The sequence below is a fragment of the Antechinus flavipes genome, chromosome 1 (assembly GCF_016432865.1).
Source record: "Antechinus flavipes isolate AdamAnt ecotype Samford, QLD, Australia chromosome 1, AdamAnt_v2, whole genome shotgun sequence".
In the NCBI taxonomy this organism is placed as follows: Eukaryota; Metazoa; Chordata; class Mammalia; order Dasyuromorphia; family Dasyuridae; genus Antechinus; species Antechinus flavipes.
In genome coordinates, this window is record NC_067398.1 from 651,999,993 (window position 1) to 652,008,360 (window position 8,368).

At 42.0% G+C, this 8,368-nt stretch overlaps 1 long non-coding RNA gene across 1 annotated transcript; it reads right to left on the minus strand.

Moving 5' to 3' along the window:
• Positions 1-222: 222 nt before the first annotated feature.
• Positions 223-6,180, minus strand: LOC127544693 (uncharacterized). The gene is made up of 3 exons (XR_007949513.1): positions 5,833-6,180; positions 5,408-5,467; positions 223-1,536 (listed from the first exon to the last, which is right to left on the minus strand). It is a non-coding gene; the product is annotated as an uncharacterized LOC127544693 (long non-coding RNA).
• Between the last annotated feature and the right edge of the window lie 2,188 nt (positions 6,181-8,368).

The window sequence follows — 8,368 nt, forward strand, 5'->3', positions numbered from 1 at the left end:
ATGTGAGCGGACATAGGTAGCATTTGGGGCTCAAGGAAATCTTTCACCAGGAAGTCTCTCCCTACATTTGACCCATGTTGGGGGCCAGGCCAGGTCACAGGAAAACGGGAAACCACAACAGTGACTGCCTCTTCCAGCTTCCCCGAGCCTGACGGGGCTTCGGACGTCTCCGGCCCTCCTCGTGGAGACGGGAGGAGGGAATCACCAGACAGAGAGCCGAGGTTGATAGAACAGTGATGTTTATTGATGTTACAAGTCAGCCGTGTCTCCTGCAAACCATCCCGTGTCCATTCTTTTTATAGTCCTTTTCCCTCCACCTGTCATTCATCAATCGGGGCAGAGACTCCTCCCCAATCCCTCCCCGAAGGAGGAGCCCATCCTTTCTGTGCCTCCCCTGCCACGGGCCAGGTTCCACCACTTCAGCCCGTGGTAATCAAGGAATCCTGGGTTAGGGTGGGTCCTGGCACAAAGGAGTCCTCACTCACTCCAGGAGGTTCAGGTCCAGGGCCCCCCACAGACAAACATCTATCCTGATGGAAATTAAGACCCTTCCCCCTGTGATTTCTTCCTCAACTATAAGAATGAAGGATAGTGGCCTCCCCAGGGATACAGTAAGAAAAGGTAGGCACTGGAAGGTGAGGCTGGCTTTCTTCCCCACAGGTCCTCAACTTTCAAAGCCTACTTTCTGTCACTTGACATGGCCCTACTGGCTTCAAGCAGCCTACATGGTCATAATCCCACAAACATGAAATGGAAGCTGTAATATCCCCAAAATAAGCTTCATATAGGGAAAAGATAGTAGGGGAAAGTGTTTCTGCTCCCCAAACTATAGAAACCTGGGGAACTTGGGCTGTGACTATCTGACCACAAACACACTCTGACTTATTTCTACTTTTATATCCTGATATCCAAAGAAAGGAAAATCCTAGGCTATTTCAAGGGATTAAAAACTGAAGAAATACTACTCTGAATCTCATACTGGAATCACTAGAATCATTCTAGGGCTCAAATGGTCATGCCAAGGTCCGAATTGTGTCTCCCAGAGTTTCCCAGGCTTCTGGGAAAGCAAACATTAGAAGTCAAGTCAGGAGGCCAGAGACCAAACTTCACCTTTTCCACCCCACAGAAGGGACACTATAGAGACAGACAGAATAACAGGCTAAAGAGGAGACTTGGAAAATAAAGAATTATCTAAGAGAACAGAGGAAATAAAAGTAGAGAGGAAACTATGAAATCCCTAGGGGAATAGGCATAATGAGGTTAGGGTGGGCAGAGAGAAAGGGACAGAGAGGAGACTGAGAAAAAAGAAAATAAGATGAGAAATTGGAAGGATAGATGGTTGGAAATATGAGGGAATACATAACAAACAAGAATTATGGAATAATTTGGCATTCCATCCCATGGAATGGAAGGAAGATCAAAAGATCAAGAACATGGCGGTGAAAAGAATGTTGATAGCCAGGGTCTTCATCAATAGCAGTCTCAAGCCCAGCAATCTGAGAAGCACCTGGTTCTGCTGCTTAGGTCCTGATTCTCCTGATAACAGAAGAAAAGGTCAGGGTCAGGAAGAAAGGCATTTTTGAATTTCATTAGGAATCAATGATGGGATCTAACTGGGTGAGGAAAATAAGCCCCAGTTGTCAACTGCCTCTAGAGGAGGGAATATTACACATATAAAGGATATTCACAAATACTTTGCCCTAGCATGGCATACCATGACATACTTTAAATGTTGTTTTATTATATGCACCTTAGTTTTTAGCTATCAAACATACTGAACCAAGAGACATCTCAGCATCTGAGCCCCAGGGGAAATCATATCCTAAACAATGGCTTCTCTCAGGCACTGAACTCTAAGACACCATATATTCTGAGCATTGGATTATCACACACTGAGCCTGAAGCTATCACTTTGATGACTTGTTTTTTTCAACCTTTTGTCCTGAGCTATTACAAACAATGAATATGAGCAACTACACCTTTTTCCCTGGGTGATCATGTACTAAAATTCCTGGGTTATTACCTCTCCGCTTGAGACTATCACTAACTCTAAAATTTGGCTCATTCTTCTTCTCAGTTCTTAGAAAGATATTACAGGTTCTTCATTATTTCTTCCCTGGATTTCTTCATTATTTCATTAATGCGAGCTTGTTGAACTCACATTTATTAAAATGAACACCAAATACTATGTTAAGTGCTGAGGGAGATACAATATTTTGATTATACATAGTACTTGTTTCCACAAAGCTAACAGTCTAGTAGTAGAATAAGGTACAAACAATGGTAATGATAACATATGATATTATACATTACAGAAATGCAAAACAAGCTACTCTCTGAAGTCTAAGAGGGGAGGTCATTGTAGAATAGGGGCTTCAAGGAAGAATTAAAAGATAAGGTAGAATTTCAGTGTGACCTGGAAAGATGGGCAAGTTTCACAAACCAAGAGGGAACATTATAATGTTATTAAGACATAATAGAAAAGCCTGAGAAAATCCAAGGAAGTGAAGAGAAATGTGGTATGTTCTATGGGCCATGAGTGGGCCAGACTAATGAGAGATTATAATGTACAGAAGAGAGTAAAATGATATCAGGGTGGCATCAGATGGTAGAGGACTTTGACAGCCAAACAACAGATTTGGACATTATATGGGAGACCAAAGAAAACCACTAATGATTTCTTTATTTTTTAAATATTTTTTCTTTTTTTAATTTTTATTTCTTTTTTTAATTTTTTTATGATTTCTTAACAGAGAAGTGAAATTATTATACATACATTTATATATACACATATGTGTATGTATATATAGACATATACATAAAAGTCTGTATGTAATCTTTCATATATGTGGAAGATTAGTTGGTGATTGTATTGTAATGTGGAGGAGAAAGCAGAGTTGGGAAGCTATATATGGGGAATATCTCAGCAATCCAGGAAAATGATAATTAGGACCTTTACTAGGGAGATGACAATAAGAATAAAGAGTTGCAAACAGCAATTAAAGATATTGTAAAAGCAAAATTGGCAAGATTTGAGGGAGTAACTAGATATAAAACTGAAGATACCTGAAGAATGAACAATTACCCCAAATATACAACATAAGAGAAGGGTGAGCTGAAGGGCAGCAGAACAAGGAGAAATGTCAAAAACAGGGGAAAAAAGAATAAGCTCCATTTTAGACATGTTAAATTTGAGGGACCCATGGTCCATGCAGGAAAGTATGTTCTAAAAGAATTTAGAGATGTGGTTTTGAGGATTCATAAGAGAAGAAAAGGTCTGGAGATACAGATTGGTGAGTTATCAGCAGAGATTTAGTAGTGAAGTCAGAGGAATGAATGAAATATTTAAAAGGAAAGAGAGTCAAGATTGGCCCTTAAGGAATATCCACACTAAAGAGGATTCAGAGAGGAAGATAGAGAAGGAGCAATTAGAAAGGGCAATGAAAAATAAAAATAATGTAGTGTCACTGGAGAACGATGGAGGAATTGTTCAGTCATAGGTAACAATCTATTAAAAGTTTCAGAAATGCCAAAGGAAAATGGAGACTCAATTTCTGCTTAGAAAGACACTGAAAAAGCTCCCTGTGCTAAGGAGGGGAGTATGAATAAAAAAAAAAAAAAAGATGTAAAGGGCTTGGAGAGAAAATGACTAGAGAGTTGGTAAAAACAACTCCTAGAATTTTAGCAGTGAAGAGGAGAAGAGTTTCCATAGAGCAAGTGAGCAATTAAGGTCAAAAGGTTTGAGAAGACCCAAGTTTATCATCAGAGAAAAGGAGTTAGGAGTAAAGGATTCATAGGGGATAGAGCAAAGCTCTGGGGGAGGCAGGAGATGGACTTAATGGCAGAGACAGCACTAGGAGCTCCTCATAGTCAGCATGAAAAATTAGAAAGAGTGCTAGACTTAGTGAAGAAAGACTATTATTAAATCTTCCATGTGGGTCTCCCTGCCCCAGGTTTTTCCTCACTCAAGCTTATTCTCAACAACCACCAAAATGACTTTCCTGAAATGAGGAGCTGACAGCAGGTTAGAATCTAGCTTCTAACTTTTACCAACTAGGTGTTGTTGCTATTGTTCATTCAAGACTAAATCATGACTGATCTTTGATGACACCCTTTGGAATTTTCTTGGCAAAGATACTAGAATGGTTTGCCATTTCTTTCTCTAATGGATACATTTTGTCAAGCAATCAAAAGTTAAGTAACTTGCCCAGGATCAGACAGATAGAAAGTGTCTGAGGCTAGAACTTCGGGTCTTCCTAATACCAAGTCCAGGTTCTATCCACTGAGTCACTGGTTGCCTTCTTACCAATAGTGTAATAATGGACAAATCACTAAATCTCTCTGAAACTTTGTTTCCTCATTTATTAGAGGGGGAGGAGACAATAGTTCTAATACTTCCCTCATAGGGCACTTATGAGGCTCAAATGAGATGGTGTGATTGTATAAAATGATTTGAAGACTTTAAAGTGTGGAATAAATATTGGCAAATATTATTCTTTGGTCAGAGTTTGGGAAGAGGTAATGAAGCTAAAAAGGGATGAGCATGAGTTGGAGGACTATAAGGGAGAATGCTCACATAGGAGAGCCTCAGGATATTTAGGGAAATTACAAGCTGTCTTCCAAACCTGTGAGAATTGTGAGTTGATGAAGGGGTAAAAAAGAGTAAGTTTAAAACTATTATTATAGGAAATAAAGATGGCAATAAGACAGGACTTATTTTATTAGTAAAAGAAAATTCTAGATGTAACTTCTTTCACCAAGGCAGTTTGGTACTTACTATGTAAATTGTCATGTTAGAGAGTAGCGTAGAGTAATAAACTGCCCATGGACACACAACCAGTATATATTAGAGGTGAGATTGAAATCCAGACTTGAAGGTCCACCCTCTATCCACTATATTGACAAATGAAAAGTATAGTAAATATAAATTCGGAGTGATGGCCAAGGTGAGATGCTATAATATAAATCTGTAATAAATAAAGTTAATTCAGATTTGAGATTTCCTACATTCTGACTCACCATTCCAGAAGTAGAAGCAGAGAAAAGAAGTGGGAGCTACCCAGAGATGAAGAGAAGGACAAGGAGAATAGAAATGAGCTACTCCCCATCCTGAGCCCTGAATTGTCATGTTCCCTGGATTTTGGATTTTCACATATTCTGAAGGCCATCTAGACCATCACTTCCTCCACTCCCTCAGTCATTACTCACACTGAGCTTTTCTGCATACTACACTCTGAGCCCTGAACTAATACATATCTAGGTAGTTTGTATCATGCTCTATGTTGGTCATATTGTCAGAGTGGGAAATGTGAAGACTAGCATACTAGTCAAATTGTTTCCCTTTTGATCAGGCTGCTTAAGCTCAATCTCTTTTTCTCTATCCTTTTATCTTTCACCTTTTACCCACCTGTGAGTTCCTGGTAGTGGAAGGTTGGTTTTAGCTGAAGGGGGATCCCAGTGTCTGAAACTAGAAAGATATAATCAGCCACAACTTTGGGATCCAGTGAGCCCAGGACTTTTTCCTCCAGCCCAGGACTTCTCTCTATAAGTCAAAATCCCTTCATCAGTCAGGCTCCCCCCTTGTCTATCCCATGAATCTCATCCATTATTTATGGATTCTTCTCACACACACACTCAGTGAGGAACTCTGGTCAGGAATAGTCCATTTTACCCAAGGATCCCTAATCCAGTCCAGGTCCCTATTCCCTAACCAGGGACTTCCTCTGCCCTCTATAGAATTTCCTAATCCTACCCTTGTTTTTATCCCTCAGTGATCTGGCAAACAGTTCCAAAACACAAGCACCCACCCCCCCCTGCAGGGATTGCTCATACCTGACTGATGGGACAGAAGGGTCTCTTTCCCAAGGTGCTGCACTGAGCAGGTTACTGAGTCATTCTCACCAACCCTGCCAATCTGGATGGCGCTGTAGGTGCCATGGGCTGTGGGAGTCACAGTGAGGGCCTGGGCTGAGACTGAGGTCTTAGGGAAGGCCAGAGACACATGAAGTTCCTTGGGATAAAAGTCACTGACCAAGCAGGCCACAGCATCCTGACTCCTCACCAGGAACACACTGGGTGACAGAGGGGCCCGAGGTCCTGCAATCAAACCATGGCTTCCTGTCACTCAGCTGGCCCCTACAAAGCATCCTGCAAGCTTGCAACCCAGATCCAAGTGTGGCAAGGCACATATGTGACCAAATAACAGTAAAAAGCAAACCTCACCCACTTCCTGGCCCCCTCTCAGTTCCAGTCTGGCCCCTTGTGTGGAGAGCAAACACATGAAACCAAGTTAACTGTGAAAAACAAACCTCACCCTTATTTCGCAGCCCTCTCTCATCTGAACCCCATGCGTGGGAAGTGAATTCATGTGACCAAATAACTGTGAAAAGTAGACCTCAGCCTCAGCATCAAGGCTCTCACATCCCTAGTTCATATGCCTGTGCTACCCCAGACCACAGCCCCTTTTCTCTCTCCCAACTTCCCCCCATCCCAGTCCTAGCTTCCACTGTGGCTAACAGTTCTCTAGACTTCATCTCTGGGTGTCCCAAGTCCATTAGCCTTATTATGACAAGAACTCAAAGTCCTTCAATCATCTTCCATAGTCTAGCCCCAGGAATTACTACCCAGAGTGGATCACTAGGTGTGCATGTTCACACAGCACTCTGATACAGAAATGAAGGCTCTCAGGTCTAGCACCAGCAACTATGTGACCTACAACCAGTCCTAGTCTCACAAGGTTTCTTTCCCTATAGCAGAGACAGAGGAGATACTCACCAGGGTCCACAGTCACATTTGTCCCAGAACCAAAGATCAGCTTGTCTGTATCACCTCCATCACCCACCCTCCTTGTGCAATGATAGTAGCCCGAGTCCCCCAGGCTAAGATTCTTTATCTGGAGAAAAATCTGGCTGCTGCTGTCCTCCCTGCTAGAGGTGATGTGGCTCTCTCTGGCTTCTGAAAATGTACTGTTGAGGTTGGTCAGCCAGAGTGGGGTACGTCCAAGGGCCCAAAGGTACCAGCTCAGTCTGCTTGTGTTCAACTGAAAGCCAGATACTTGGCATTTGAGGCTCAGTGTCATTCCAGTCAGGTGTGGGCCTCCCCCTGATTCTTTCAGCAGTGTCTCGTCTCCTATGCAGGAAAAGGATAGTGGAGGCAGAGTAAAGAGAGACCCAATCCTCCTCCTAGGAGTGAAGATCTTGAGTCCTTAAATGCCATTCTGTCCTACACCCTTCTCTCCTCCCCTAGGATCTTAAGTAACAAAGATTTAGATATATCAAAGAGAAGGAAATGGAGGACATGAGCTCCATAGCCAAAGGAAAAGACAAACATGGTCACTGACAAGATTCAAGGACAATTTATAGGGTTGAATTTCTTGGGACTGGAAGGTAAAGTGCCTAGGATCAGGAGAGGGAAAATTCATTGCCTTGAATTCTTAGATTTGGGATTCAAAAATTTGGGGAATGGCATGTGTTAAGGGTTTGGGGAGGGATGACTTGGGAATATTTTACATTAGGAGACAGGACTGGCTGAGGAAACTGACTCATATAGCCACCTCAAGCTTAGGTAAACTGAGATCATCAGCCCAATCCAAGATTCCTCCCACAATCCTATAGTTTTTAGGGGTGCAATGGAATAGAATTCCCTGCCCATCTTCCCCCACCTCTGTTAGAAACATGGAAACTTACGTGGAAGTACAGTCACTTTTGTTCCAAGACCAAAATTGTTCCATTGAGCTCACTGTGTCACAGGAGAAAACCTAAACCTCCATCCTTGGGAAGAGCAAGGGGAGTATGAATTGACAGGAAGTGGGTTGAAAGATAACAGCAGGATCCAGGAAGTGAGTGACAACAGCAGCTGGTATCAGGTTCATAGGAATTCAACAAGTTCATGAAGCCCCAGTAAAATGGGGGATTTTGAAAGGCAAAATGGTATAACGGCATAGCTTTGGAGTCAGGAGACCTCAGCTAAAGTATGACTCCAGCATTAACTGAATGCGACCATGGGCAAGTCATTTAACTCTTCAATGTCTCGATTAACTCTCTAAAATTGAGTCTCCAAGGATCTTGATCTACATCAAGAATGACCTTACTTCAAAGGATATGAACAGACAATTTTCAGATGATGAAATTGAAACTATTACCACTCATATGAAAGAGTGCTCCAAATCACTATTGATCAAAGAAATGCAAATTAAGACAACTCTGAGATATCACTACACACCTGTCAGATTGGCTAAGATGACAGGAAAAAATAATGATGAATGTTGGAGGGGATGCGGGAAAACGGGGACACTGATGCATTGTTGGTAGAGTTGTGAACGAATCTAACCATTCTGGAGAGCAATCTGGAATTATGCCCAAAAAGTTAT